General features: G+C 46.3%; 1 long non-coding RNA gene across 1 annotated transcript in view; it reads left to right on the forward strand.

Annotated features, from left to right (window-relative positions):
* The first annotated feature begins 601 nt into the window (after positions 1-601).
* Positions 602-26,317, forward strand: part of LOC146851280 (uncharacterized) — a 48,968-nt gene continuing 23,252 nt past the window's right edge. The window contains exons 1-2 of the long non-coding RNA XR_014980715.1: positions 602-685; positions 9,229-9,349. This is a non-coding gene — a long non-coding RNA (uncharacterized LOC146851280). The remainder of the gene's footprint in view (positions 686-9,228; positions 9,350-26,317) is intronic.

Below are 26,317 nucleotides of genomic sequence, written 5' to 3' on the forward strand. Positions count from 1 at the left end.
GCTGGTCGGCTTCACGAGGTGCGTCACGTCGTGTGACTACCTGTGTTCGCTGCCTTCTCAGGCGCTGGTGCACGGTCATCTTCGTACCGTCATGGTACATCTTCAGTGTAGCGTTGCTCCTTGTACCGTGATCTCTTGATGTGGTGGCTTCTTGGCGCCACTGGGTGTGCCTCTGCATCCTTGCCCACCAGTGTCGGATACTTGCTGCGCCCATCCTCTTCAGTGGGTTCCTCTCCTGTAGGTGCTGCAGTGTACCTTCCGCGTCCGGGGTACATCTGCGCTGAGTCCTTTAGTTCTCTCGAGGGTTCGCTCCACTTGATGCGGCGACAGCGCAGTCCTTGCTGGGGTGGATGTGGCTTGACACCGTTCTTCTTTCTTGTCGCTGCGGGATGGTGCTGCATCCCTGTGGCACACTGTCTCTTCTTCCTTGCGCCGCAATCCGTCGGTCTCCTGTGGCTGCCGGATTTCCTTGGCTTGCTGCAGGCTTGTTTATTTCTCTTGTGCTGCAGTACCACCAGTGGCCACTAGATGGCGGTGTTGCTTTTATCTCCATGCAGCAGCACCCTTCTTGGCTGCCAGAACTTTATGCCCTGTTGTCTTCTCTCTTCCAGGCTTCACTCAGGCTGTGGAGGGGAGCTGGAGCCAGGCAGAACAGTGGAGTGCAGGACACGGGGCCAGACAGCAGGTACGTCTCTTTTGCATTTATTTAGAGGCGGGGGGGGGGCACAGGCATTGACAGTGTTGTCCACAGGATGATGAAGCATCACTCCATGGGGCAGTGTATTCCTCGTGTGGATGGTGGCTGGGGCTTGGTGTGCACTACATGTGCTTTATTTGTTGCAGGAGGGTGTGGGCTCTGTGGCTCACTCCAGAGCGGCGCTGGCACCGTCCTGTTGTCTCTAGGCCGGGCGCTCCCTTTTCTTTTACACACCCCGCCGCAGCAGCCTCTCGCTCCATACGCTGCGCGGCGGGGAGGGGGTGCTACAGTCCTTGCCTAACTGCGGGTGGGCTCCGCTTTGACACTCGCCCTGGCAATGAGTGGGGCATGTTCCCATGGCCGACGGCGGCTATTCTTTACTTTTATGAACGCCTTCCCTGCCCGCGGCAGCTACCTGCAGTCTTCGCGTGGCAGGGAAGGGGGGGGGCAACACTCGCAGAGTCCTTCGCCGCTTTTACGGGCCTTTCAGTGAATGCCACCGCTTGTGTGTAATTTGCTCTCCCCGCCCGCAGCAGCTCCTTTGCTTTCACGCTGCTCGGGGCGGGGGAGGGTTGGTGCTAAGTACCGGCAATGGCCGGCGGGCTCCGCGTGCAGTGCAGGCTTCCAAGTTCTCAAACGGCGTCGGCCGCGCGCTGACTTGTACTTTCTCTCCCGCCCCCTCGGCAGCTCCTGCATTCGCTCGCCGACCGGGGCGGGGGAGTGGTGCTGCCGCTAAGCTGGGCGGTGTATTCAGTCAGGGGAGACGAGGTCCCTGCTTAGTGCTGCGGGTGGACTCCGCTTCATTTGGGGCTTTGGCGGGTCCGTGGCAGATGCATGCCGCGGCTCATAGGCTTCCTTTCTACGCCCCACAATCGCTCACCTTCAGCCCGGCTGGGCCTCTCTTCAACGCGGGTGGGCTCCGATCGGCTTCCTTCCATCGGGGTCGCGGCCGACACGGGTGGGCTCCGGTCGGTCCGCCTTTCTCCTACGGCACTTCCACGCCCAGGGTGACAACGGCAATCACGCACGCTGGGGTCGGGGTGGGCACCCGACTTCCTCTACTTCACTTTGGGACGGTGTGTACGCCCGCAGGTCTTCGCGGCGGTGCGGGGTGGACTCCCGGTCATCGCTTACGCCCGGGGCTCTTCACACGCCCGGAGGCGATCAGGCGCTGTTCGTGCCTGCTGGGGGTTCACACGCAGGCAGCTCTCTCCCCCTCTTCATATTAGCTGGGCAGCTGCACGCTGGGGCTTACAACCCTCGTCGCCATTGTTATGTTGGGCCCTAGGCCCTCATGCTCGGCAGCAGTAACGGACACAGACACATAGTTGGGGTAGTAGGGAACTGGCCTCGAGCACGTGCGCTCGGCCCTTTTATTACCCTCGTCACCTGACCCAGTGACGTAGGTGGTGGGTGGGTGTAAAGAGTATTACACACATGCATGAACACTAGAACGTGTCCATGCTAGGACACTACAATCTCTAACATCAAAGCTTCTGTAACAGAGACAAAAAAGAGCACCTGTAATAAAAATACATTTAAAATAAGTGATCTTAGGGCAGGGACTCCATCCCTTTGTGTTGTACATACCGTAGTCATGGCTTTCCAGAGAGAACTTCCAGACCCAAGTGGGATGGGCAGGGGTGCAGCTTCAAGGAGGGTGTTAGGTGTGTGACAGACCCCAAACACATCCTTGGCTTTGAGGTTGGGCCTGGGGGATTTGAGTTGCTATGTTGTGTGAGTCTGTTTTCTTATTGTTCACATTTCGCCTTTAAACCTTTCTAGCTTTTGAAGTGGTTACATGAATGTATTTAGTTACCGTTTTAACAAAAAAAATAGTAAATATGCACCCACAGAAGTACTCCTTGAAAGCGATCAAATTAACTACTTTTTAGAATTCGCAAACATTGGTAGTAATAGGCAGAGCAACCTGTGCGAGTCCCAAGCTTCCAGGCATACCACTGGTAATCAAACACTCAAAAAGCGATGGGATAAATGCAGTCACTCGGGGAAGCCTTCCAGCCCTTCATTGTTCACCCTCTAAGAGTTTCTAGACAGAGACCCATCTAATGCTATTCAGTACTTACCCTGTCTCTCATTTAAACAGTCCATCCCAAACCTTAGTCTTCTCACCCCACCGCCCTGCAGCCCACTGCCTTTTTACTTGAGAAATTTGAGATTGACACCCCCGAATTTCACTGACTAAGCAGCATGAACCTTTCTGCTCAGAAGCCTTCCTATCATGCCTTAAGGCCAGAGTCAGGGGAGTCGCAGCATGTGCTGTACCTGCTGGAGGTGGTCCATTGTTAGCCTGCATGTGGCAATGGGTCGATCGACAGTCTGTGCTAGGATGGGGAGGAGCTGCTGCAGCTCAGGACATAAACCCTGCATATGGGCCACAAAAGATACTGTTACTTTAGGTTGAAGATGTTTGAAATGTGGCTACCTCCACCTTCACCAATGTTTGTCAGTACATTCACGGCCTGTACAGGGCACAATCTTGTTCAATTTTTCCAAGTTTTTTAGTGAGCCATGCAGGGCCGGACTGGCTACAGGGCGCTTTTTGCTGGTGTGGCAGGGTATGGTCCAGGTTCACTGCTGAGGGGGCTGATTTTGTTGCTGGGCAGCTTCCAGCGCTGCTAAATGAACTATGCAAAACAAATAGCTTTAAAGCTTACTTTTTAGGTCTCGCTTGACCCAGCGCATGCGCTGGTCTGGCGAGACTTTTTGTGAGGGCTCCAAAAAATGCTACCTCTGGCCTAGAGCTACAGTGCATGTGCGCGGTCGCGCGCTTACGAGCAGAGGCTTTCTTCCTCATGCTCATTCAGCGCATCGCTCGCCACGCTTGATCGCCAACGCCATCACTTTCACTTTCGCGGCCATCTGCCTCCCAGCGCGATCACTGCTGCGCGCGCAGAGCGTGTCCTCGCTATCACGATCACTTCTGATTTCAGGGCCGCACGGCCGTTACTTGTACGGCCACGCGGCCAATGCTTGTTTAATTAAGAAGCAATCACCGAGCATGCAAAATACATCCCATCACCCCAGAAAATATAGTGGTTATCACTATAATCCATGCAGTGCCTTGCGAAATCAAGAAAGACACTGACAGCTCGGCCAAAAGTTGAGGAAGGGTCGATACCGAGCATAGCTGTTAATGCCACATTAGCTGTAATGGAGCGCTTCACATCCAGTTACAGTTTGGGTTTAATTTTAGGAATTTGGTACAGCCACGACTGAGAAGTCACTAGCACTAACTTTACCCTTATGGCTGAATCTCAGTTATAGCAGAAGATGCTTTAGTGAAAAGCACTTGCCATTTGAGAAGCAATTTTATTTTAGGCCTGGCCGAAATTTCAAATACACCGGTGTAATCTGAGAAATTTTGCTAAATTACACGCAATTTCGTGTAAATAGGGGTTGCGCAGATAGAAATCCCTCCTCAAAAATGACAGAATGTTTACGACTCTTGTTAACATCCGTTGCGTTTTTAATGCTTTTTATTTTTTATTTTTGCGCAAAGTGCTTGAGGCGAGAATGCATGTTTTTTGTCTTGCATAATTTTAACGAAATTTTCCACAATTACGCAAAAGTAATTTATATGAGTTTCACACACCCCTAATTTATTTGTGCAAGGCTTTTATGGCAAGTCAAGGGGCTTGCTGTATGGGGATACTGAAGTAGGTTGTGCCACAGTGGCTTACTGTGCCACCGGTATACATGAGGTTGGCTGGTGGTAACTCCAGTGTAATTGCTGGTTTAAGGCTTGGGAAAATAAAGCACGCATCTTGCTTTGCCGTTCTTCACCACCTTGTGGCGGCATATTGTATGACACATTGCAGACCTGCTAAAGAGATATTCGGTACTGCCCAAAGATACGATTTGCTCTCATTTCAGTCAGTCAGTGCCAGAAATGCTTTGTGCATACACCATAATTTACCACGCCAGCATCTGAAGACAGTACTGACACATTCGAATTCACCATTGCACATGGCTGCTTGACTGCACCCATCATCTATGCCCCGTAAGTGATTACACCAACAGTCACACGCAGGCTTACCTTGCTTCTTGCTACTGGCGGGTGACGCTGTTTTAGTGAGTTGGCGTCCTTTGAGAAGGCTCACAACTGTGCATTTAAGATGCTGTGTCACTCGGCGTGTTGTGTGTCCCAAAGAGTGATGGCGAGCGTGTCTAGAGTGGAGGGGGGAGCCAGAGGCAGCAGAGTCGTATTGCTGACTTTGCTCGCAGTATACATTACAGACATGAAAAGCAACATTGAATGGCTGTGGTGTGATGGCATTGCTTGCCTACCGGGGAGATGCCAGCTTTGGCTCAGAACACTTTCTTTTCACATCTACCAGTTACATGGTTTCAGGGGGGGGGGGGTTTGCCCATATCACAGAGGCAGCACAGTTCAACATACTACCCTCAACAGCTTAAGCCAGCTGTTACTATTCACTTGAGTAATCTGTGTTACTGTGTGATGTACTGCAGTTCCACGCTGCACTTGCAGAATCATATATGCAAAGGGATGCTGCAGTAAGGGGGAAGAAAAGACCTGTAAATAGAGTAAAGCTCGCTTCCTTCCCGCCAACTCGATGTCAGTTGATGATCCAGTAATATATACACATTTACCAGTACAAGGTCACCATCGTATGGAGCCGACAAGCATCACCACCACAGCAACAATGTGTAAACCAAAGCTCACCCAGCCAGTGTCAACAAAGCATTTAGGTATGGTCGGAAAAAACAGGAAATTGACTGTTGAAGATCACGAAAGTGGGCAGAGTTTTCGCTTTGGAGCCAATTTCTTATTTCTTTAATTTGTTGAAAGACAAAGAAAAAATTACAAGATGCATTCATTTTTATTAGCGATAGGTAAAAGCACTACACGAGTGACAGGTCAGTAAACTATACTTTCTTAACGGTGGAGATGTCAGCCAGTGCCCAATGATACCCTGCCTACATGACCATAGCAGTGCACTGTACCACCTGCCCCTCAAGTGGGAGTTGGAGTTCTGGGCCTCTTAATGACGGCCATCTTGGTTTACTTCAACAATCCGTTTTGTGCAAGCCAACTTTGATGGTCTGTGAGTTGGGGCACACAACAAGTGTTTAAGACCCACCCACAGAGGATAGCAAAATGTCTCTGTACCGGAGCTAGGAGCCACAATTGAGGGAGATGAGACACAATTCGCACATTCTCCCAAATTAGTGTAGAGTACATTCATTGGAGAGGCTTGGATCATTACTAAAGCAACAAGGAGGTGTACTGCTCTTAACTATACAATTGTAAGCTTTATGTGCAGGTTGAACAATAGGCTACTTCAGTACAATTATTGGCCATCCTCATTTCTGTACAGGCACATTGGTCCTTTACCTGAGTGACACTGGTGCAGCCTTTGAGTTCGAAAGAGAAATGCATTTTGGCAAGCTAATTATCGTTTTCCTACCATGATTTTTGCAAATGCTAATCATATAGCTTGTGTGTCTAATGAGGAAACACAACGTCATTTGTTGGTAGGGAGCCAATCTCTATTCATCAACAATCACTATTTATAGAGCATTCATCATTTTTTCAATTTTAATGGCTGTTATTGAAAAAATACCTGAAACATTTTTTGTTCGTTACTTTCCAAAGACATATAGTCCGCATTTATAAACTCTTTTACATAAAAAACACTTTTTGTCGTTCACGGATGTTTTCCTTATACAGTCCAATCTTTTAAAGTTCAAGGATCAAAAAACATAAGTTGTTAAAAACAAGTCCATCATATGCAATACAGCCACAGCCTACACGTTTCACGTTAAACTTACAGCTTCTAAAGGGCTTAAATATTACGGAGTCCTTCTTACGATAATCCAGTTGCTACATGTACCAAGATCCTTCAAATTTAACGACAGATAAATCTTCTTCGGGCCAGACCTGTGCTCTGAGGTATGTTGTATAGGTTTAGTTCCAGCCCTCTATGAGGTGACATGGGCCTTATGCTTCCATGTACTGGCCTAATTTGACCTCTGACTATTGTGTTTCTGGCCTAAGCAACCCTGTTTTCTAGTGCCATAGCAATGACTGTGGGTCTCTGCCTGCCATGTCACCAGAAGTCTATTGGTGCCTTTGTCGCCGGGCTGCTGATTGATGTTGTTAGGTCGAGCCTAGGCAGCTTATGCGCTGCTCCGCAATGTATGCTGTGTACAATTATGGATTTGAAGCTCCAACGACTCCCCGCCCATATTTATTATTGGCTGGTATCATTGTCCTTTGTAAATGCTGGCTTCTGATTCGTTAATAGGCTTGTTAGTCCCTCCTTAGTACCGCCTTGTCTTCATTTGTAACCTCCCATGAGGACTGGCCCTTTTACTTCTGTTGTTAGACAGTATGTCTTATTAAGTCTGTAAGCACTATCTTCTTTAATGAGTTTCTCCTACTACACTCATAACTTGCTTTCCTGGGGCGTGGCTTGGACGCCGAGGGAAGATGGCGGATCTCCGTTAGCTCCGCTTGGACGCGGTGCTATGTAGCTGTGTGGAAGGCTTCCCAGCGAGCTGCGGTTGCTGTCTCCAGAAGAATCTGCCATCGGAACATGTCGTGATTCGGAATTGCCCTTCGTCGGCTGTTTTCATCATTCCTATCACCCGGAGACGTGGCGGTCTGAATTCCTGAGGTAATCCTCGACGGCGGCCATTTTGTATCGAGGCGCCCGTATCTTATTCCTGCAGCACCGCGCACGCATTTTCTGGATCCAGTCATGCCTTGATGCTTTAATGCTTCATTTTTCTCCGAGAGGGAGTCCGTTCTAAGTTCAACAGTTGCCAATATCCCCTGGCCATGCTTGTTCTGTACTGTTTTTCTCTCAGGAGAAGGTCTCATAATTTTGTCTTTTCTTCAGAGGAGCCGTGATTAACCCCTATGTTCTGGTGTTTTCAGAGCTACAGGCTGGATGCGATTCAGCTTTATTTATTTTATTTGTTCTAAGGTGATGCTGTAATGGCTTTATGAGACTCTTCGTCAAATTTTACAGCGTATGAGAGAATTCCGCATATTTTTTCCCGCCAAGAAGGTGTCTAGTCAAATTGCCAAGATGTCTAGTGACTCCCATCCTCCAAGTAAACCGTCTTTTTCTGGCGCAAAGCCCAAAAGGCAGAAGAATGACCCGCCTTCACCTATTCTTTCGTCACAAAGTCCAGTTCTAGATAATATACTAGAGGAAGTGCGTGGTCTTCAACCCTTTATGGTCGCCACGAATGAAAAATTGCAACAAATAGAGGACCGATGGATTGTCATGGAAGGTAGGGTGACTGAGTTAGAACAGCGCGTCAGTGACGTTCAGGATGTTGCCACAAAAATACCGTTATTGGAACAAGAGATTCACAAACTAAAGCTCCATACTGAGGACTTGGAGAATCGTAATCGAAGGAATAACCTCCGTCTTTTTGGCTTGCCAGAGAATATTGAGGGTCCTGATATGGTGCTTTTCCTTCGAAAATTCCTTCATGATCTCTTGGGCCTTCAATCATCTACACCCTTGAATATACAGAGAGCTCACCGCTTAGGTCGCCTTCAATCGAATTCCACCAAACCCCGTGGTATTATCATGCTTTTTCTGGAGTTCACAGAACTTATGACTGTACTTAAAGCAGCTAAACTTAAACGTCCCCTATCGTGGTCTGGTCACAATATTTTTATCTCACAAGATGTCTCCAATGCGACCAACGCTCGACGCAAGGAATTCCTTGCACTGCGTCCACAAATGAGACACTTGAACGTCCAGTATGGCATTCTCCATCCCTCCATCTGCAAGATCACCCACGACGGCCAGACAAGATCCTTTGATGACCCGGGAAAATTGAAACTGTTTCTTAATAACATCTCCTCTCGGAATATGGACACTAATCATTGAGTGCTTCTTCTTATTGCTGCTTTAGTGTGGTGTTCTCAACAGCTTTTTTCTGGTTACCTTAGATACTTCGTATATATAGCTTTCCATATGCTCTATTACGTATTGTATGTTTGTTAATCACGTTTCTTCTTCTTCGTTATTGGCTCTTCCTGTTCAATTCTTTCTTCTTTCCCTCATATCGTCTTTTCTTTGCTCCTTTCTTACAAGTACCAGGTTTATTCCTGCTTCCAATCTTATCCATGTGGTTTATACCGCTGTCTTCTCTCCAGTCTCATCACGCTCCAACTTCACTTTTTTATTGATGTCCTTCAGGTCTGGACTCTTTTCCTTGACCTGTTTTCTTTCTATGCTTTCCTATACTCTCTGCGTCTGCTTACCTTCTTTCCTTCCCCTGTTCTTTCTCACACTCTCTTACTTCAGTCTTCCTTTGGTTGGTGCGTCACTCCTTTCCTCTTTCGAGATTTCCCATGTTTCCTCTTTGCTTTTTTCCCTTCACTTCACCTCGGTTGTGACGCTTTTAGACCTCTCTTTATTTATTACATTGCTAAAGGCTTGTTGATTTTTCTTAGTAATGTGGTTTTATGTTCTGTTGCTTCCTTTTGTAACCTCTATGCGCATTTTGTCTTCCAGTGTCGTTTTGTCCTTGAAGTTTTTCCTCATCATGTGTATCTCATTCCCCTGACCCTCGCGTATGTGTAATTTTGTTACGTGGAACGTCCGTGGTCTTGGAAACCCTGTTAAAAGACAAAAGGTAATTTCTCATTTATCTAAACTCAACTCTCAAATTTCCTTTCTTCAAGAAACTCATTGTAATGATGTCGAGTCGCTGAAATTAAAAAGGCAGTGGGTAGGCCAAGTTGTTTTTTCTCCTGCTGTCAACAAAAAAGGGGGGGTTGCCATACTGTTCCACAAAACTTTATCTGTGCAAATTATTTCTTCTCAAAATGATGATGCAGGTCGATGGGTAATGGCCAAGATTGTTTTATACAATAAAACGCTAGTTTTGTTAAACATTTATGGCCCTGTGAAACCGGATCCAAAATTTTGGAATGATATCAAAATTCTCCTCTCCACTGCTGACTGTCCTAATATTATTGTAGCAGGCGACTTTAATCAGTGGTTGGATCCTTCTTCGGACCGCTTATCAAAGTACAAATTTCAACCGGATAAGACCCATAAATCCTTTCAATCGGCCATTGCCTCTCGCCCAATGTATGATGTCTGGAGAACCTGTAACCCTGATTTGTTGGAATATACGTTCTTTTCTAATGTACACCAAACCCGATCCAGAATTGATTATATCTTGGCTAGCAAATCCCTTCTTCCATCTATCCAAAAATCTGAAATTGGCTCTATCTTTATCTCAGATCATGCCCCTGTCTATGCTGTTTTTGACCTTTCACTTACCTCCACCAAATTTAATCGCTGGAAGTTCAACACTCACCTGCTATCGGATACAGTTTATCTTAAAGAAGCCACCTCCTTTATTAACGAATTTTTTACCTTTAACAACCCATCAGACACTTCCATTCCTAACAATTGGGATGCTTTTAAGGCGGCTCTCCGTGCTTTTACTATTTCTTTTGTGTCCCGGAAAAAGAAGGCCAATGTGAAAAAGTATGAGGACCAATTACAACAGCTCAAAAAATTAGAACATGACTATTTCTCCTCCAAAAATGCTGACTCACTTAAGAATTTAATTACAGCCAAAACCAACCTTAACAAAATTGCGACTGTTGATGCCTGCAATGTTTTACTTAGAATTAAGTCTAAATTTCATGGAGGGCAAAATAAAGCAGGTAAAATGCTAGCGAATTATTTAAAAATTCGCTCTGAACGTAAGACCATTGGTCCGATCATGGATGAATCCACCAATAATCTGGTGTCCTCTGATGAAGAAATTGCAGCGGTCTTTCATGACTATTATCGATCTCTTTATTCAGATGACACATTCCCCTCCTCTCACAACCTTGATAAGTTTTTTTCTGGACTCCCTGCTCCCCCGTCTCTGAATGCTGAGTTTTCCACTTTAGAGGCGGATATTACTTTACAAGAGATACTTACTGCCCTACAAGCTTTAAAGAAGTCAAAAGCCCCTGGTCCGGACGGATTACCGGTAGAGTTTTATTGTACTTTCAAATCTTTGTTTGCCCCTAAATTATTGCAACTGTTTAATTCCTTCATTACTGATGCGAAAGCATCTGGCTCCTTTATGGATGCCTTGATCGTCATTATCCCTAAGCCTGATAAGGACCACTCTTTTTGTAAAAATTTTCGCCCAATCTCCCTAATTAATTACGACTGCAAGATCTTCGCTAAGATTATTGCGTCTCGGCTTGATTCTATCATACCCCTTCTGATTAAGACTGACCAGGTGGGTTTTGTCAAAGGTAGATTGGCTTCCGATAATGCTAGAATGTTCATGAACATCCTGTCCCATGGTAAAAATTATAAAGATCCTCTGGCTGCTTTGTCTCTGGACGCTGAAAAAGCATTCGATCGTATAAATTGGCAGTTTATGTTTCATACACTACAATGGTTTGGTTTTGGCCCTAATTTTATTTCTTTTATCAAACTGTTATACTCTTGTCCGAGGGCTAGTATTTTTGTTAATAACCAATTTTCTCAATTTTTTCCCCTATCTAGAGGCACCAGACAAGGTTGTCCTCTCTCCCCATTACTTTTTATCCTGTGTTTGGAACCCTTCCTTGAGCGTATTCAAACCAATCCCAAAATTAAAGGTTTTGCCTCTGCTTCTGTTGAAACTAAATTATCTGCCTACGCGGATGATATATTGGTATACATGTCCAATCCCAGTGAATCCCTTCCCCCCTTTTTAGAGGAAGTCCGCCTTTACTCTTCTATTTCTGGGTACAAACTTAACCTATCTAAAACAGAGGTTCTCCCTTTAAATTCGATATGTTATCAATTTATGTTTGCGGATACTGCCTTTGCATGGTGTCCCTCCAAAATTAAATACCTTGGCATTTGGTTTGCCTCTAATATAGCGGATACTATCAAATTTACGTTAACGCACTAATGAATAAATTGAAATCTCTTCTCCTCGTGTGGTCCCCTTTATTTTTATCATGGTGGGGTAGACTAGATACTATTAAGATGATGGTCACTCCTCATATCCTTTACACGGTTTCTATGCTTCCTGTCAAAATCCCTAACACATTCTTTTCCCAATTAAACTCTCTATGTATTAAATTTTTATGGAACAATAAGCACTCCCGCATTGCTTTGAACAAACTTATTTGCCCCAAAGACGAGGGGGGAGTGCGCTTCCCTAATTTTAAAGTATACCACTCTGCTTTCTTGATTAAACAATCTTTCTCATTGGCCTTCGATTTCGGGGATACGCCTATTCCTCGTTGGATTATCTTTGAGCGGTCGCTCCTAAAAGAGTTTCAGTTTCAGCATGTTACATTTATGTCCAACTGCACCTTTTTGTCTAAAAGTCCTGTATTAAAATACTCCCGTGAATTGCTGTACAATACATTTCTTAAAGATCTATCCCCTATCCAATGTTTTTTAATCTCCACCCTATGGTATAACAAATTTCTTAAATATAAAGGTAGATCTTTCTATTACCAATACTGGAAGGAAAAGGAGATTTTTTTTGTGCATCAGTTTTTGAATGGGTTTTCTATCATCTCCTTCCAAGAACTACAGACACGATATCAGCTCCCTGACTCCTTTTACAAGGAATACATTATTATCTCTAATGCTATACAAACCCAATTAGCTACTTACTCTCTCCCATCAGTTTCGCCCCCTTTAATACCCTCTTCACCATTATATTCTCTATTCCCGGTGCATAAACTTAAGGCTGCCACTGTTTATAAGTTATTGTTATCTAATGCTAATGACCAAATTATGGTCGAAATTATTTAAAGTTTCGGCTGCAGCCAGGATAACCCAATCTCTGTTTTTTCTGTATCATAGAGCCATTATTACTCCTGTTGCTATTTGTAAGTTTTCCCCTACATCCTCTCCCCTTTGCTGGTCCTGCTCTACCGAAACTGGTACATTAGTTCATCAGCTATATGAATGTGCATCTGTTCTATCTTTTTGGAATTCAATTTGGAATGTATGCATGTCAGTTTTCAACTTTAATGCAACCTTAACTTTTGTAAATATCTTTTTAGGTTCTTTAGCTCCTGATATGGAAACTGTTTTACCTAATTCTAGGTTATTTGATCTTTTTATTGCATTAGCATTTAAAGTGATCCTGTCTGCATGGAAAGACAATTCTAAACTGTCGTCAATTACTTGGTGGAATTTTATTTGTGACGAACATAGGATTGCTTCTGTTTCCTCCTCTTCTGTTTCCCCAAAAATCAAAGCTGATCTTCTTTGGCTCCCTTTTACTACTTATCTCTCCTCGCACCCTCCCATGTGATAATTCATTCTCTTTTCATTTTCTTCTCTCTCTGGCTTTCTCTTTTCTCTTTCCCTCTCCTCTCTTTGGTCTTTTCTCTTTTCTTCCCCCCTTTTCCTCCTATCCCATTTATCAGTGCCTTTTCCTTAAATTGCCCTATTATTGATCCTTTTTTGTTTGCCTAGTTATTGTAAACCAACTTCGTTTATATACTATCTCTTTATGGCGCTATATTGGAATATTTGTTTATTGTAGCATCTGTTTTTCTTTTTCTTTTTCTCTGAAAATTCAATAAAAACTTCTTAAACAAAAAAATACCTTGCTTTCCTGCAACATTCAGCACGCCAAGCACGCTTTCACTTTCCAAGCAGCCCAGAACAATGGTGGCCGCTTCTTGGAAATGAAATAGGTCTCACATTTACAAGAGTTTAAGCTATTGGCATTGTAAATGACAATTTATTCTCTTTATGTGTTAATTATCAAAACAGATAAATAAAAGGCGTTGTCATTTACAATGCGAATAGCTTAAACTCTCGCAAATGCGAGACCTATTGCATTGCAAATGCTTGTTTAAACATGTTTTGCATTGTTTTTTAAGAAAAGCCCAGTAGCCAGTCCGGCCCTGGAGCCATGTCTTTTAAGGTACCACTGCGATTAGTTTGGGAGATTTGCTCGGGAGCCTCTGGCTCCTCTTGCCACTATCGATCTACAGCAGCACAGAGCTTCAATGCATTTCAAATGTGAAACCCCGTTTGTAACATGGCTCTGTGCGGCTGCAAGCCTCTGGTTGGTCGGAGGGTATCACATGCACGCCGGCTAATGGCAATACTTTCAGGTGTGGAGAGGACGTTAAGTGGATGGATATATTCTGTTCTTGAGCTCTGTAGTAATTTAAACCGGATATTGAAACGGGTCCCTATCGGACCCTTCATTCATGTCCTTAACTTTAATAGAAAAACACTGATTGATTTGTGCATAATGAAAGTAAAAATGTTAAGGTAATTCATGTCCGTGATTTAGTTCCTATTTATATTTTAAATGGGGTCCTTCATCTTTCATTTCCTAAGTGTTAGCTCTTTCCAGGATGTTGTGTTTCTGTATCTTTTTTTGTGTAACATATTACTCTTGTATATTTATTCATTTAGTTATTTACTGTATTTATAAAGTGCAGACATTCATCTCCTAGGGGACATCACGGCGCTAGAAAGCTCCCTGTCTTTCCGACTGTCAGAAGTGGAAATTAGGTTTAGGATCAACTGACGGAAAATACCATAACCTTTGAAAAAGCAAGTTTTACATTTTTTCTGTACCACAAATGGTTATCAGTTAGGTGAGGGTGTAAGGGGAGAGGGTTACCGTGGACCGCTGCGAGATGTGAAAACGAGCGGTTGCCGGTTCTGACCTTTTTAGGTCGAGCTCCAATTGATCTGTTATATCTGTTCTGTGTGGTTTGGCAAACCCACCAATTGCCATTGGTTACTATCTGTGGCATTCAGAAATGTAGGCTTGTTATTGGTGCATTTGTGTATATGCCCCTCCTTTGAGTGCTTCATTCCGTCTCTGGCGATTTCACTCGGAGAACCTTTTGTTTGGCCATCACACTACATGGTGTGTGATGGCCCCTCCTCCTTGTCTTTTTCAATTACGGTGTCAAATGCTTTTACTTAACCGTGCTTTCAGTTTCATGGCGAGCGTGCGACTTTCTTCATATGCGGCTCGCCGTATTTACCTTTTCTGCTCCCGATCTCAGTTGCGCCTGAACACGACTGCTCATGCACATGCTGTAAAATATGTTTGCGCGTTCTTTGTAGCACAATTGGGTAATTAATTTGTATGATTTTTAAAGTTCGCAGTCATGGAGAAGAACGCTGCTTCCATGACGGCGATGAAGAGCGCCAAGCATGTTTCGGGAAGTCAGTAAAGGACTGTTCACCGAGCAAGTGAACACCTTGTAGCGATCACATCATCGCCCTCACCAAGTAGTTACTGCAGGGGTCGCGCAGCTCTAAGGTGAGTTGTGCTTCGCTATAGCGCGTCAGCAACTGACTTATTTCCTGCTCCCGCATCACTTGGGACTACAGTATCTAGCCCTGGTCTCTCCACGGGTTTTGTTTACAGCTGCTGATTTTTATCCTTGCGTGCGCCCTAATCCCTCATTTCCTATTCCCTTCACATTCTGTTAAAATAATGACGCAGCTCTTCAACTGCACGGACAGCTGCGTTAATATTGCTTCATCTCTCTTCATTTCCCCATTCCCCACACTTCCTTTTTCCATCAATGCTCGAAGGTTGCTCATTTTTCCACAGCACGAGTATCATCGAAACATTACACCACTCCTGCTGAGATATCGTTCTCTTCTACTTGCAATGTCGGCAACATAGCTTTCTCTTGGAAGAAGGATGCTCCAATAACGGTAGTTCCATTTGCGAGAGGTTCAAGAGAGCTCAATCAGCTCGTCCATTATCTTTCTTTTTCAAGCCCCCCGAGAAAACCAATGAACGGCTGTGGCTCGGAAGAAATGTGTTCGAGGCTAAAGGCTGGAGGAGTTTGAATGATGTTTCCCCTCTAAACCGGCACAAGCCACTCACTCTAGGGGACTTTGAATACAAGGGAATTCATTAATTAACTGTAAATCGTAGTCTAAATGTAGCAACCTGGCTCTCTTAACCCCTTCTATGCTGCGCAGATTCCGCCGCTGTGCTGACGGAATCTTGCGCGGGCGTGGTCATGACGGAACGGTTCCGTCATGAGCACAGCTCAACCGTGGCTCATGACGGAACCGTTCCGTCATGAGCACCGAAGGGGTTAAAACATTTAGGATCGAATTTTACAGATAACAAATCAGAGTTTTTCTTCTTTACGTTTTGGGGTATTCTTGGAACCGTTTTTTAGGTCTCGCCTGGCGTTAGCAGCGCGCATGCTCTGCCCTCGCCATGCAAGAGCTTCTTGGAATCAATACGGTTCCAGAAGTCACATGTCCGTCCTGCCTTCAATTTTAATTGGCGTGCGTCGTTTCTCGTCAGTAATTATGTTAAACAGTGTGCAATGATTGTACCGGAGGCATTTTAATCCCTCCTGGTTGCCACCCTGTCCGCTTTTGGCCCCGCCCACCGGGATTTGATCTTTTCCTTGCAGCGGGAGACAGTGTCTCCTAATTAGCCGCTAAGCACTTTTTTATTTTGCTGCATCTCGTCACTGGCGCAACATTTTAAAATATGGCACTTATGGCGTACTTTTGTGTCAAATATGTCCGTGAAACCTTTACTAAAATCGCAAACAGGAAGGCCACCACTAGCGCAACGTTAAGGTAGTAAGTAAGGATTTTGGCATGTTTTCAGTAAATGGATGTTCAGGCTGACGCAGTCACCTGTTTCACAACAAGGGCAGCTGTGAGTCAGTGTGCAGTAAGACTCTTATATTCGCCAGCTCGTGTGAATCCAGAAACATCTTTGTTGCCGTATTGCCTCTCATGCAGTGTGTCATTGACACTAGTGCAAGAAAACACCCCCTCTATACTCCTCCTCCCCCGACGCTATTGTTTGAATTATAAAATACAGCAACAATCAGGGTTCACTTGGCCCATCAGGCCTCTGGGCCCTGGTGCCGCTGCACCCGCTGCACCAATGGAAGCTATGCTCCTGGTTCTCTATGTTGGACTCGGCACGGCGAATAGATGACTTTATGTAGTTTTAAAGCAGGAATCTGAATATTCTGGGGGATGTTAGTATAACCAACCCATTGGTACTCGTTACCAACCACAGCAAGATGAACTGCTGCTTACTCGGCTGTTGCAGACCTGCTTGTTGCATATGTCTCTTCACCTAGCACAATAACACGCTGCATTGCCTTATTTCTTATGGAACCTGTAGCATACAGGTTTCACGGAGCTCTGCAGCATGTGCATTTACCCTCACTGGGATTGAAACCTGGGGTGTACATGTTCATATAGAAGGTGGGCACCACTGCGTTTACCCAGCGAACTATCATATTGCGAATGGACCCTGTGGCTGTGAGATGCACACACATCTCATGGTCTGCGGCAGTTGAATTAGACCCACGGGCAATTCATTTTGGATTCGAACCAATAAACTGCAGGTTGCACACAGATCCTTGTGATAGGTGTATTAACCACAAGAACTATGTTAAGAGGGTTTGATCGTGCTTTCTGCTAGTTGCGCAAGGAAATCCGTGTTATGTGCGTTTTCCCAGTGAAATCACACTGGGACATTAGCCTTTAAATCGCAGGCCGCACACGGATCGCTGCAGAAAGCGTCTTAGACCGGTGAAGTATTCTCTGCGCTGTTCTCCGCAGCTGGCGAGTGCACCTCACGGGTCGGACTTTAGATTGGTCCCGGCAGAGAGAGGCGGGTAGATTTTAGTCTGAGCTGCATTTGTTTTCAAGCCCATTGCAACGCGTGGTGACTCCAGAGTCCTCCTGTCTGTTTTAGCCTCTAGTTCTTGTGAACATATACCCCTGTGATGGGAATTAACACAATCCAGGGGTGCATGATTGTCAGAACTTCTACACATATGCATGGCACAAGTCCTAATCAAGCATTAAAAATGCAATAGATCTCGTCTTTCATTAAGTTCAAGCCATTTGCTTTACTATACAATATCATTAGCAAATCAAATGGCTTTAACTTAAAGAAAGGCGAGACCTATTGCATTTTCAATGCTTGTTGTTTCTGTGCATTTAAAGGCCAAATTGTACCTACAAAAACGGACATTTCATTGAAAATCTTCTGATTACTCAATTTACAATATTCTGATTTCTTTTTGACGTAAGTGCTTCGACTAATGTTTAGTTTCTCTTGTCCGAGGTCTAACAACACCCAACACGTTTTTTTCCCCACATGTTTGTTTTGTAATCTTGTGCAGCGAGGGGGGGGTTGCTTTCCCCTCCAGCTGCTGTCTAGGTCAAAGCAAAGTTCTGCAGACAGTGCCATTTTACAGTAACTAATGAATAAATGAATGAAAACAAATATGGGGGCAGATTTACAAGAAAGAGATTCATCTGTAGAGATGTGTCACTTTGTCTGCGCCAGCATGCGATACTCTTGCGCCACCATGGATGCACCGTATTTACAACACGGAGCACCATGGCGCAAGGATTGACAATTGGGACAATTTTCACGCAATGCTGGAGTCGTGTTGCAAGCACGATGCAACTCTAGCAATGCATTTTGAGGCCTATTCTTACTACACTGCGTCACTTCTTACGCCTGCTTCAAGCAGGCATAAGGTTTTGACGTAGTGGCGTCCTAGAAGTGACCCAGTGAAATTTTGTAGATTTCACTGCGTCACTTTTACGAGGCTTTCCTGCGTGGGAACGCCCACCCTGCATACATTATACCTGATGCAGGTATAATGTAATGTAGGGCTTTACAACTCCCTAGATGCGTTACGTTGTAAATTGGCTTATATTTTATATTTTACGCCGCAGCAGCATCACAAAAGTGACTCAACGGCAGCACAAAAGTGTCGCAAGAGGCTTGTAAATCTGCCCTTCAGTCTCCCTTACAATGAGTTTCTGAACACAATTTTCCTTAATTGTGTAAAGTTTAAAAAATACATATATAACTATTGGGAAAATCAAGTGAGGGTCGATTTTTTCACATTAATAAATTGCATGAATGGTTATTTGCTGGACTAAATACAATTATTAGCAAAGGGTCTGACTATTTACTTCACTCAAAGAAACACATTCCGACTTCGAAGAACATATCAGCCTCGCAGAAAACTTCACAAAATCGGATGAGTGTGCTTATTACAAGAATGAAAACAACGTGTTCGAATCGCTTCTCACAGCTTCTGTCTGCATCTCTCCTTGCACCACGATTCAAAACAAGCACAATTTAGTTGATTTTTGTTTTCATTTCATAAAATGGAAGTCCAGTCTAGCATAAAAACTCGATGCCTTAAACTAAACCAACCATCTCAAATCAGAACTACAAGTCCCAGCATGCAAAGTGGGCCTGGCCAGACTACCCTTTCCTCGCATGTATTGAACTGGGAAACTGATCTGACATGTTTTGAAGGGCAAGTAGATTTCTTTCCTATATAATTGTTTTCAGGATACTGTGTTTCTAGTCCAGGGATTTCATGTTCCACTATTATCAGATGGGTGAGTTCAAATAGTTTGTTATTATTGCATACACATTAGGTTGCAAAATAAAATCAGAGTCCTAGAAATGAGGCGTCTTGATGAGCTGCCTGGCAACCTCATGGTCATAGCCGACAGTAACAAGCACGTGTAGGGACTGAGGTGTGTTTTCACACACAAATTAGATAATATATGGAGATGTTAAATACTACGGCTCATAGCTTGCTATTTTTTTGAACTTTTTTGGGAAAAGTGCATTTTAAAGCACATTGCACTGGCAAACTTGGTCAATTCAGATCCGATATTTCAAACGGGTGGGGTGATGTTTACCCAGCTCTTTCTGGTAAATATATTGCACATTTACAGTTGTAACGCACTTTTCGCCAAATATCTCCAGTCCTGGGTTTTCGTTTTTTAAAGGTCATGTTTTTTCAGGAGTGTGTTTCTAATTTGTTTGAGTCACTTGAACGGAGACTACTCACTGCATTCACTAGTTTATTAAAAAAGGCATCAGACAAGGGTTTCCAACAGCTAAAAGTGAACTGGTAACCATCGTGCAAGAACCACTCCACGCTGTTGTTAAGCGTATAAGGACATTTATTAGGACCAGGCTGCATAACACAAATACATAACCAATGAACATCAATTACCCAATAAGAATCCCCATCATCAACCTTTCATCCACTCACTCCCTTCACGTAGCTCCCAACTCGCCTCTCATTCCACTCCATGACCCCTTTCAGTTCTTCATCCACTTCTTCACTTCTCTTCGAGCATCGAACCCTGTATCACCGGCCATTGCACTCATGCATCTGGCCCCCCCATCATTCCCTCTCCCCCCCCCCAGGGATGGGTGTGCCCGTCAGTGACTCCCCCACCCCTGCAAAGTACCGCTGACCCCTGCAATCTGGCCTAAACTAGCAATGCTATGCCAACCCAGCTCCTCTACCCTTAACAACTGTAGGGTGTGCGGGTGGTCCTTTACAAAACTCCTAAACCCTCCCGATGGTGCCAGAATACAGGAAGAGGAAGTTGCCCTCCTCTCCTGTATTCTTATACCCCCTTTAACCCCACCCCCTAACGCCAGCCTAGTCCTTCCTGCACGAACGATCCCGGGGGAAGACTAGTCTGCGACTTTGCTTCCCCCGGGGCACACCATCGCGCAATAACCACTCCACGCTGTTGTTTATGCGTAAAAGGCCATTTATTAGGACCAGGCTGCATAACACAAACACATAACCAATGAACATCAATTAACCAATAACAATCCCAATCATCAACCTTTCATCCACTCACTCCCTTCACGCAGCTCCCAACTCGCCTCTCATTCCACTCCATGACCCCTTTCAGTTCTTCATCCACTTCTTCACTTCTCTTCGACCATCCTCCCCTGTATCACCGGCCATTGCACTCATGCATCTCCCCCCCCATCATTCACTCCCCCCCCAGGGATGGGTGTGCCCGTCAGTGACTTCCCCACCCCTCCAAAGTACTGCCAACCAGGCAACCCCCTTTAGGGCGGTTACCTGACTCCCCCCCCCCCCCGAGTCACCTTTCACCCGCCTAATCACACATTCCTCCGACACCAGACAGCCTCATTCCACAACTTGCTGAACACATCCCGCATCTCCATCATGTAATGTGCGTTCCCCAGTCGTGAAAGGTGCAAACTGTCGTCCCTGAACAGTAGCGGTTCCTCCAGTCGTAGTCCTGTAAGGGCAATCACTTCAATGTCCTTCTCCCCACAAAAAACCCTCATTGCTCTGTTAAGTTTCCTGCAGGCTTTCTCCACAGCCCCATGTTTTACTGCCCCTCTCCAGACCTTTCGGGGAACAAATTCTGTCCATGCAATGCATGTCCCTGCCATTCTTTGTTTCATGACCTCAAAGTCCCTTTGCAGTAGCTGTAAGAGCGCCAAACCCGACAGCGGAATCAGATCTTTTTCCCCCAAATGCACGATGAGCAAGTCCGGACATCTTTGAGCAACCATCTACGTGAGCCAGGGCAAGAGTTCCCCCCATCGCATCCCGCCTTTTCCCCACCAATGCACCTCATGATGACTTCCTTTGAGTCCCAGGCTACGGCCGTATACCTGCTGCTCAGCATACTTCAATGCCCAATGTACGAATGAGTGTCCAACTGTCCATGTGACCGTCTTGGTTCCCGGGCCACCCACTCAACCTATGGCGAGAAAAGAGCGTTAGTACACCACACCCCAACATCGTCCCCACTTCCCACAAACCGCCCGTACCTCCTCCCCAAAACCCCTTACTTCCGCACATAGTGCTCGCAGCATCGAGACTTCCACCTCCCGATCTGCCTGATCCTGTCCCATGACCACAGGAAATGTGCTGCTGCCATCGCTGCTCCAATGCGTAAAGAGTGAGTATCAAAACCAGCCAGATTAATTTCCAGACGCTTCAATGCCATGCGTGAAACTGCCAATCTGAGGAACTTCGATTTTCGATCACGATCGAATCGACCCGCCATTTTGTGGCCCGCCGCCATTTTGTGTTGCCATCACTCAGGCAGCACGGCGAACAAAGTCTATTCTGCTTTTTCTGCAAACCAGTGTCGAAATACGTTCTCTGCCTCTATTTACAAGCTGGTGTTAGAACTAGCCGAGTACACTAATCCCTGTCTGGCTTTCCTAATCCCCGTCTCAACTATCTGTTGGTTCACACTATTCTTTCCTGACCTTATCTTATCGACTGGCCTTCACTGTCTCCTGCTAGCATTCTCTCGTTTCACAACTGTCCTCCAACACACACAAACGTATCTCCCCACCTGCAAGTTAGTTATGAGTCTGTTAATAAATTAGATTGAGGGTGGGGTGACAAACATAGTTGGAGGAGAGGTCTCTTCGAGTCATCCGACACTTTTGTTTTCAAACCTTTCCTATTGGTTCTATCCTGTTTTCCAACTTTTCTTATTGGCTCTTTCTTGTATGCTCTGGGAGTGCTTTTGGTTAATGTACACAAACATTATATGGTATTTAACCCTGTGCGCCACAGAGTGAAGTGGCAGTCTCCTGAGAACCTACTTTGTGTACTTCTAGGATAACTGTACTAGCTGCAGCTAAATAAATCTGATCTACTAACGCCGACAGAGTGTCCCGTGTCTCTGTGCAGCTAAGCAGGTGAACTCTGGAGACTTGGGTGTACCCTGCGCCACCAGGCCCATAAGGTTCTGGTTCTTCACCGCCATCACCCCGTTCCCTTGATGCGTGATAGAAAATATCCCCCACCTGCCCCCTAGCCTTTCCTAAAAAGCTCCTCCATTCCGCCACTGGGCATGCTGCCTCACAGTCGCTCTCATTCAGCCAGACCCATTTGCCCCGCCCCGCCTGGTCCGTCTTCGAATGTCCCAGCCAAATCCCCAGGCGGCCCCCATCCAGTCTGACCTCCTCACATCTCCTCCCCCCTCCCCCCTTCGTGCCCAGCAACTCAGACACCCTAAACGCCCCAAAAAACATCCACACCATACATAAACGAAAAACCACAACTTCAAAACCGTCGTAACAGAACAAAGGCAACGCCCCAATCAGCCTGACCAACAATTCAAAAGTAATCGCCTCTGTTAGATCTGGGGGTCTCTAGTTGGCAGGGTAGGTACCACTGTCCAAGTAGGGACCCTTGCTTCTTCTCAGGGAAAGGGGGATACACTGTTAAGATAACCCCTGCTCACCCTCTAGGTAGCTTGGCCTGAGCAGTCTAGGCTATCAAAGGCAATGTGTAAAGTATTTGTACCAACACTCACAGTAACACAGTGAAAACACCACAGATTTACTCCACACCAGTTTTAGAAAAATAAGGTATCTTTACTAAAAACTTCACAAGACCAAGTACTACAGACAAACCAACATATAATTCAAAAGGTTACTTTAAAGATAGTTCAAGAGCTTGCAGAAAGTACTCCAGGATGTAAAAGTCAGTGTCTTGCACAATGCGACTCTCAATGCACAAAATGCGACACTTTCGTGCCCAACAGTACCTGTAGTTGCGATAAGGTTCCCAAAAGCTATAACAAGGAAGCTGGCAAAGGCGATGCGATACTCCTGAGATCCTGGGGAGGCTTTGCAGCAGCCCTGCTTCACGCAGCAGAGGTGGATGCGCCGGCTCCGATCTGTAAGGGGAGGATGCGATGACTTTGGCCTTCGTTGCGTAGGTTTCTTAGGGGGAAGCTTGACGCACAGGTTCGATGCGACACGCTTCGATGTGGCACGATGCGCGGCGCAGCGTTGTCTTCCGGCGCCGCAACTCTCGATGCGCCACGGAACGGGACTCTGCGTCGACGCACCCGATGACTGGAGACTTTCACGCACCGGCAGTGGTGCGGCTCGCAAACTGGTTCTGCGATGACCCTCGCAATGTCAGGAATCTTCACGCTTCGGGACGATGCTCGACGCACTCGGCGATGCGGGGACCCTGCGTGTTGTGATGGTGCCGCGATGAAATTTTCCACGCACTCTCGTTCTTGCGACACGCAATCGGATGATGCGTTGGGTACCAGTTGCTCTTTTTCACGCTTCTGCTTCCCAGCTCCCAAAACACAGCAAAACTACCTCCTGAGGCCCCAAGACTGGGCAAGCACTCCAAGGCAGGTCAGAACTCTCTCAGCAGAGTTCCAGGGGAGCTGGTGGTGAAGTCCTTTTGTTCCTGGGACTTCTTAACAGGGAGCCAGCTCTTCTCAGGCCCTTGGAGATCAGAATCAAAAGAAGGGGACACAGCAAAGTCCTTCCCCTCTCCTTGGCAGCAAAGCAAAACAGCAAGCAGGCAGTCGTCTCCTCTTCAGTCCTTTTCAGCTTTCTCCTTGGCAGAGGTTTCTTCTTAGTTTCAAAGTGATCTAAAGTTTTAGGTGTCTGGGGTCCTCTTCTTATACCCCTCCAAGTCTTTGTCTCTCTTTGTTCCAGTGGGGGGATTCCCCTGCTCAAACCGGTTCCTGGGTGTGCTCTGCTCTGGAGCACCTGGTTCCTTTCAGAGTGAGGGGCAGGGTCGTTAGACGCTCAGCAGGAGGTGGAGCCTTCTTTGTGCCAGCAGAGGCAGAGTCCTCAGCCTGGCCAGCAGGGGGTGGAGCCAGCTTTGTGTTGGCAGAGGCAGCCCTATTCAAACCCAGGGACTACTCCTTCCACCCATCTAAAGCAGATCTCCCTATTCACCCTGCTGCTGACTCATCCAGGCTCCTGGAGCCACCTGGCCCATCACATGACACCAGTCAGCCAACCAGCACACAGGCACACAGGAAGGTTAAACAGGAGAATAGCTACTTTCTAAAAAGTGCTATTCTCACACAGTGAATTTAAAAACCATCTTGCTAAAAAGATGTATAATTAAATTCTGAACACAGAGATACCAAACTTGGATTTTCTCTCTTGCCCTTATGGGAAGATAGGCATGTAAACAGCCTTCCCCATTCTATCCTATGGGCAAGATAGCCTCTCAGCAGTGAAAAACGAAAATGGCTGTAATTCACTACCAGGGCATGTTACACACCTCAGTACATGCCCTACCTTTCAGATACACTGCACCCAGCCCAGGTGGGTACCTAGGGCCACCATAGGGATGCCTGACATGTACAGAAAGGGAAGGATAAGGCCTGGTCAGTGGGTGCACTGGCCAGGTTGACATGGCAGTCCTGGACTGCACATAGGCACTGCAAGCAGGCCTAAGACATCATTTTAGCGCTACTCCTGTGGGTGGCACAATCAGTGCTGCAGCCCACTAGTAGCATTTGAATCACCAGCCCTGGCACACGCAGTGCACTTTACTAGGGGCTAACAGGTGAAACAAATATACCAATCATGGATAACCAATCAATATAACAATTTACCAAGGGAGCACTTGCACTTTGACACTGATCAGCAGTGGCAAAGCGCCCAAAGCATCTAAACCAGCAAAAACGAAATCCAGCATAGCATCAAAAATACAGGGGGTAGAGGCAAAAAGTCTGGGGTAACCACGCAAAAGATGCCAGGTCTAACACGTGTCCCCTCCAGCTGAAAGTGGGGAGAACTACCCACCCTCTTGGGAGTTCTCATCACTAAGGCGGAAAAACCTGGACAGACCATCAGCGTTGGCGTGTTCTGTACCGGGGCGGTGTTCCACCGTAAAGTCCATCCCCTGTAGGGAAATGGACCACCTCAACAGCTTAGGATTCTCACCCCTCATCTGCATCAACCATCTGAGGGGCCTGTGGTCCGTCTGAACCCGGAAGTGAGTCCCAAACAAGTAGGGTCTCAGCTTCTTCAGCGCCAAGACCACATCAAAAGCTTCCCTTTCAATCGCACTCCACCTCTGTTCCCTGGGAAGTAGCCTCCTACTAATGAAAGCTACAGGTTGGTCCAAGTCCTCATCATTTAGTTGTGAGAGCACCGCTCCCACTCCATGCTCAGAAGAGTCTGTCTGCACTATGAATTCCTTGGAGAAGTCAGGCGCCTTGAGTACAGGTGCTGTACACATGGCCTCCTTCAGGGCATCAAAAGCTTCTTGGCAGGCACGGGTCCAAATCACTTTCTTCGGTAACTTCTTGGAAGTTAGTTCTGTCAAGGGAGCAACAATGGTGCCATACCCCTTGATAAAACGGCGATAGTACCCGGTGAGTCCTAGGAAGGCTCTCACCGCTGTCTGGGTTTTGGGGGGTTCCCAAGCCCGGATGGTATCTATCTTGGCTTGTAGGGGCGCCACCTGGCCGCTTCCTACCTGGTGTCCCAAATACACCACCGAACCCTGCCCTATCTGGCACTTACTGGCCTTGATAGTGAGGCCTGCACTATGCAGAGCCTTCAACACTGCGCAGAGGTGTTGCAAGTGTTCTTCCCAAGTGGAGCTGAACACAGCAATGTCATCCAGATATGCGGCGCTGAATTGCTCCAGCCCGGACAGTACCTGGTTGACCAGTCTCTGGAATGTGGCATGGGCGTTCTTCAACCCAAAGGGCATGACACGGAACTGGAAGTGCCCCTCTGGCGTTGAAAACGCAGACCTCTCCTTGGCCCCATCAGTTAAGGCAATCTGCCAGTACCCAGAAGTTAAATCAAACGTACTGAGGTAGTTGGCAGCTCCCAACCGATCCACGAGCTCATCAGCTCTGGGGATGGGGTGTGCGTCAGTCTTCGTGACCGCATTGAGCCCACGGTAGTCCACACAAAACCTAAGTTCTGGAGTGGCACCTGGCGCAGCAGCTTTCGGTACAAGTACCACTGGGCTAGCCCAGGGGCTGCTGGAGG

The sequence above is a fragment of the Triturus cristatus genome, chromosome 4_1, assembly GCF_964204655.1.
Source record: "Triturus cristatus chromosome 4_1, aTriCri1.1, whole genome shotgun sequence".
NCBI lineage: Eukaryota > Metazoa > Chordata > Amphibia > Caudata > Salamandridae > Triturus > Triturus cristatus.